This window comes from Cupressus sempervirens, chromosome 9 (assembly GCF_028749045.1).
Source record: "Cupressus sempervirens isolate cs-2001-9-10 chromosome 9, ASM2874904v1, whole genome shotgun sequence".
Classification (NCBI taxonomy): domain Eukaryota; kingdom Viridiplantae; phylum Streptophyta; class Pinopsida; order Cupressales; family Cupressaceae; genus Cupressus; species Cupressus sempervirens.
In genome coordinates this window covers 348,618,007-348,624,384 of record NC_143126.1, presented here as the reverse complement: position 1 = coordinate 348,624,384, position 6,378 = coordinate 348,618,007, and the positions used below count along the sequence as shown (strand labels likewise).

At 30.7% G+C, this 6,378-nt stretch overlaps 1 non-coding gene across 1 annotated transcript; it reads left to right on the top strand.

The window, feature by feature from the left end:
• Positions 1-4,682: 4,682 nt before the first annotated feature.
• On the top strand, positions 4,683-4,809 carry LOC149538748 (U6atac minor spliceosomal RNA). The gene has a single exon (XR_016356594.1). It is a non-coding gene; the product is annotated as a U6atac minor spliceosomal RNA (small nuclear RNA).
• Positions 4,810-6,378: the final 1,569 nt, after the last annotated feature.

Sequence of the window (6,378 nt, the reverse complement as noted above, 5' to 3'; positions counted from 1 at the left end):
CAAAGGTTCTTAAGAATAGCACATTCTTCATTGCTAATGCTCAAAGTTTCTTAAGAATAACACACTAGAGAAGAATTTCATGGTCCCTAGTGAAGAATTTCATGGTCCTTCTAAACATTGGTTTGAATTTGATCACAATTTCTAACAGAAGAGCTTTACTATTTACCCAAGATGCAAGCAACCAATCTACAAAAATGATGTCACTTAGTCCATATCTATCAAGAATATTTAATAAATTAAGGAAAACATCTCATATTAGAGTGCCATTGTAGCTGAAGTAACTTGACATACTTTAGAGTTTAATGAAGCCAAAAATCATCCTCGAGCATTCAAGAGTTTGAGGATGGTCTACAAAACTTGTCAACATCAAGGTCAATAGTTTTTATCATCCTATTTAATTGAAAACACTAGTGATAGTAAGTTAAAAGAGTATTCTATGACAGTGCAACAATTGATATTCCTAGCATTTGATCAACTTATAACATCAAAATCAACCTCACAACATTTGGGAGCCTCCAAATTGATGGTGGGAAGTGCAGAAGCAGAGCATTTACATAATGAGTGAGGTAAGTATTCTAGTCTTGTGGATCTTCAGTAGTTTCTTAGGCATGATCTATTTTTTGAAGCAATGTTTTTTGATAGAAAATTTGCAAGTGTATAGGGGGACATCTACAGTAGAAATTAAATTATGTTGGGAAGAAATTGGTTGTACTTGTCACTAAAATTGGTTCTAGTATTTTGCATTTTTTTTTCCATCTATGGTGCTTTTTCTATTGAAAAATTTCAACACTAGGATTGCTTATTTAAGATCATATCAATTGAAAGATAGTTTATTGATACTTTTTACATATTAGTTTGGGGTTGGGGTGTAGCATGTTTTTTTCTTACCCTTTCATTGTTAACATTCCTATTTCATTTCAGGAAATTGAACTTTCTTATTTAATTATTAATCTTCATCTTAACATTAAAAAAATAAAGGTACAAAAACACTTTTGTTAAAAGGGTTGCATCCTTGTCAATAAGTACTACAAGAGCATCAGTGATTCTTTCCAAATTATCAAGGGCTAGCACTTGGGCGATATTGATTTGGAGCATGTCCATTGCATTTTGAATAGACCTTTTAGCATAAAAAGTGCTTCAACTCACACTATAACACTACTCTAGTCAACTATGTGAGGAAGATGAGTTGTTTGTGCTACTAATGTTGTTTTATACACTAACAAGTTATTGATTATAAGGGTATAGACTTGCAATGAAATTTTAAAATTTTCATGCCATAGAGGAGAGAGAATGCTGACAACACCAACATAACTTGCCTCATAATTACAATACAAAAATAAAAAGAAACAAAACTAGAAATTTTAACATATCACTGAGCTGAGCATAAGTTTTAATATTTTCTACATGTAAGTGAGAGCATCGCTAGAGTAAGACCACAAAAACCATATCCAAATTATTTGTAGCATCGACATTTTTTCTATTCTTCTCTCTTAAAACTTGATTCCTTTAGCATCTCTAACTCTATAAGATGCGTATTGTTGTTGAGGGGTTAAGCTTAATTTTAACATGCATTTGAATTGAAGACTAGAGCTTGTAGGTTATGATTTTTCCCTAATAAATACTAATTTTGTTAAACTTACCTGTAGGTTATCCATCTTTCCAAAATTCTATCAAACCAAATGTAGATACATTCAATGCTAGCACGATGCACTTCACATTACATCTTTAATGCATTGCAAAGAGAACACAAGACACAATCTCTAAATGATTTTGTGTTAAAGTTCAAAAAGAGTACTTTATGATATTTAGTTTTCATATTTGATGCAATCTATATTGAATTTTTTTGATACATAATGTTGCTGTATGCATATTGATTTGTGTGGGTTTGTATTATGTTTATTTATTTGACCATCTTCATTTTTCCATACACATTATTAAGGTCTCATAATATATGGTCTAGTATTTTTTACCCATTTTTGTTATGTTCCTTAGCATGGCTCAAGAAAAAAAAGTCAGCAATGCACCTTCTACGAATAGGGTGCTATGGACTAGGGATATGGAGCACAAATTCCTTGAGTTGCTTCAAGAGCAAGTACAACTAGGTTGAAAAGGTGAAGATGGTTTCAAAAAGGAAGCTTGGGCTGCCATTGAAAGGCAGTTTAATGATGAGCTGAAGAAAAATCTAACCAAGGATAATTTGAAGAATAAATTGGAAACATGGAAAGTAGGATTTAGAGTAATGAAAGATTCAAGAAATACAAGTGGCTTTGCTTGGAATGAAGGTACACAGTGCGTGGATGCTGAAGACAATGTTTGGAATGAGTTGTTGAAGGTAAAATGGTATTTAATATTCATTTTGTTTAAGTATAACTTTATATTTGTAAATTTAGCATTGAAAGACAACTAACCATTTCAATTATTTCCCAATTTGCATAGGAAAGAATTCAAAAATGCAAAAGTGTATAAAAGATAGCCATTCCAATACTATAATGAGTTAGCCTTCATTGTGGGAAATGACATGGAAGAAGGTATTGCAGCTACCACATCTCAGGAGACAGAGGAAGGGAACATTATGGATGATGTTGGGGATTTTAGTATACTAGTTGATGCTACTAGTCATTTGGATGAAGACTTTTCTCAATCCAACCAATTAAGTGCAAGTGGTAGTCAAAGAATATCACCATCTTCATCAAGGAAGGGAAAGAGAAAGAAGGCGAGCATGACTAGTTCAATGGATACCATTTGTGAAGCCATGAATAGGATCCATGAGGGCATGTTAAAGCCTTACATTGTCAAAGTGGATGAAGAGGATCTAAATTTGTTGGAGAGAAAATATATGATGCCCTCAAAGGTATTCCTAGGATTAGTGAAGATTCAATGATAAAAGCCTATGATGACTTTTTGGTTGAAACCAAAAGAGAAAAAGGCTTCTTGAGAATGACCGAGGGGGAGAGAGTCAAATACATACAACTTAAGTATGGAGGACTCTAGATTTTTTGTTAAAACTATTTCAAATTATAGTGACCTTTATATTTGACTGCTCAATAGCATGCCTTATGATATTATTAGCTGCAAGCATATTTTTATCAGTTGAAAACATATTTTTATTAGATTCTTTATGACTTTATGACATGCGTATATGGAAAATTATTCATTGTCTTTACTTGTTTAAATATTTAAAGATGTTTGTACCCGCTCTTCTTATATATTAACCCACACAAAGGGATCAGTGGACTCTGTCGTTTGCATTAATCATAGAATTATTTGTAGATTTGATAGCTATCGATACCAAATTATTTACACATTAGTCCCTGACTTCTATTGAGCTACTTAGATAGGCATTTGGTTAAACAATTTGCATGGTGTCTAGGCTACTTCACATTATTTTGTTGGGTAAAATGCAGAATATTGTGATGATTCTTATATCCTCTGTTTTACACTATTTTCATTTTCTAATAATGACAAGTCCTCTTATTTGAACATTGCCTTCACAATTGTTATTAAAACCATGATACGCTCCCTTGCATTTGTGCCAGTTGTAAAGGCTTTTATTCATGAAAATTTTCAAAAGACCATATTGCCATGGTTGGCCATAATTAGACATCCTGTGGGTTTCTTTTACAATCACATGTTCCATTGACATGTATGTCTTTCCATTCTTTTGTAGTAGCTTGCACATTGGAATATAGATGCCAGTAATATCTACATCAACATTACTAATGTTTGCATCAACATTTCACTTTAATTCTTGTGTTGTTTGGCTCCTATGGATAATGTCTTAATTTGGACAATGCCATTTTTTTTTTGGGTGTGCACAATGTTGATATCTTCTTTCTAGTCATATTTTTTCTCATTTTCAGAAACCTATTGTTTGATTCTTCACTCCCATAAATAATGCAATAGTAGGAGATACTTACAATTTTTACGATTTCATATCGCTCGATATAATGATTCAATCAAATTTCAATTTTGCTCCACTAAAATAGATGCAATGATGTATTTTGTTGTGAACGAATCCTTGGCTATATAAATTGATATTTAAATAGGCTTTTAATAATGATTATAAAGATTTTGTATAGTGATTTAAAAGACTTTTATTTTAGTATGTGTATTTTCATATAACTAATATATTTTTTTATGTTGCAAGGTTGATGGCTTTAATAAATGTGCCAACATGTCAATGTGGTGCTGGCCCTTGTTTGTTGAAAATTTACAACACAGAATAAAATCCTCGGCATCAATTTTGGTCTTGCTCGAATAAGAAAAAGGTCATTATTAATTTTCTTAGAAATTAGCGTAATGAATAAATAATTATTATACTAGGAACTAATGAAGATTTTCTATTGTAGGGACACAATGGATGTGGATTCTTTGAATGGGCTCATGATGCACAAACAACAAGTATGGTGCATGATGATGGAGTAGAGTGCAAGTGTTGCAATAGTTAGAATGCTAAAATTTAATTGCATTTATTTGTTGGGAACATATGGGAAAAAATGCACTGCTATAATTTGTATAAGGATTTTTATCGATGACAAAATGTCTAATATCAGACTTGATATTTATTATAAAATTTTGTTAAAATTATCTTTACAAATAAATCTTATCTTTAGCCTTCTAAATAAAACTAAGTTCAAATATCGTATATTTTAATTTTTTGTATATTTAAAACAAAACTGTTTGTGTTCATTGAAAACAAGAGATAGTTGCCATCTCCCTTGATAAGGACAAGAATAGTCTTTGGACTTTCCTTCACACATGGTTTAAAGCTATTAGTCATTGACGTTTCTTACCCAAAAATAAATTAATTTTAGTTTTGATATTATATTCAAATTTATAGTTATATTTAACATATTTTTTTATATTCTTTATGCATACAATAGTATTTATAATCAAATTCTTCAAATGTAATTAAAATTTTAAAAAATATTGCCAAATTTTTATAATTAAAAATTGTAACATTTGACTTCTTTAACAATAAACATATATATATATATATTAAAAAACCACGCTTATAATGAAATTCTTTTAAGGCAATATTGAATATAATTTTAAAATAACTAGATTTAAATCCAATGAATTTAAGATCCAAAAATGTGGGTATGACAAAGCAAATTGATTAAACTTGGTTGCTTTCAGTGTGGGCTAAGCAGGAAAATATATTTGTGGATAGGAGAGGTCTAAATATTTAAACTTTTTAAACTTTGAAACATGTTTGACTCAGTATTAAGTGAAATATAAAGGTTGTGATATACCTTTCTTATTGATAAAGTCAATTTATAATGAAGAGGGTAGTAAATTAATTTGACTTTTTAAAACTTAACAAAAAAATATTTTTTATAAATTTATATTAAGATTTAAAAAAACTTATTCTAATTCCTATTTTTATTGATCCAACCAAACACGGAATTGTCATGTATCGATTCCTCTTCCGAGATAACCAAACACCTCCAAATTGTATTCCAAAATTTATTTTCAGAGTGTGTGAATTCTAGAAGAGAGCTTATTCTAGCATAGTTGAATTTTGCATTGACCAATTCTCACAACCAAAGGGGGCCTAAGGCCCTGTTTGGTCATAGGAATAAGATGCGAATAGGAAAATTTGATTATGAGAATTCAGAAACTCTGCGTTTGGATGCAAAAACCAAAAGTAGAATAGGAATGCATTTATTCTAATTTTAGCAAAAAATGGGCATGGCAGACTGCCCATTAAATAGGTGGAATAAGAATAGGCCACTATTTTCTAAACCAAATTTAATGTTTTGCCAAGTCTGCCAACAAGTCCCATGTGAACCACATACATATAACTGCTCCATATTTCTTGCCATATTGTTGTTTTAGGAAGGTTAAATTGAACAGAGATGTCAACTATTAACATAGATAAGAGCCTAACTAGCAATTTTCTCTACTTTTTGTTGAAATCAAATGCTAAGGAGAATCTTTTCTTTTCTTTGTTTGTCGAATGAAGTTAAAAATAGTATAGACATTACCTTCTATAGAGTAGTTTAGATGCAGTTTAAAAATAGGGATCACAAAATATCTTGTTTTGTTTGCTTGATCATGAGATTCCATAAAAAAAGAGGGTTTTGAGAAGCATATTTTGTCTCCACAAGTCTCATTTGAACCACAGACATATAACTGCTTCATATTTCTTGCCAGATTGTTGTTTTATGAAGGTTAAATTGAATGGAGACATCTTTTTTTTTTGTTGAAATCAAATGTTGAGGAGAATCTTTTCTTTTCTGTGATGATCAATTTATATAGGAGAGAATAAATTGCAACAGATTCCTAAAATAGACATTATACTAAAAGGAACTTGCTACAAAATAGATGTACAACAAACACTTCAAAACCTTTAGGTAGATCACTTACAAACCA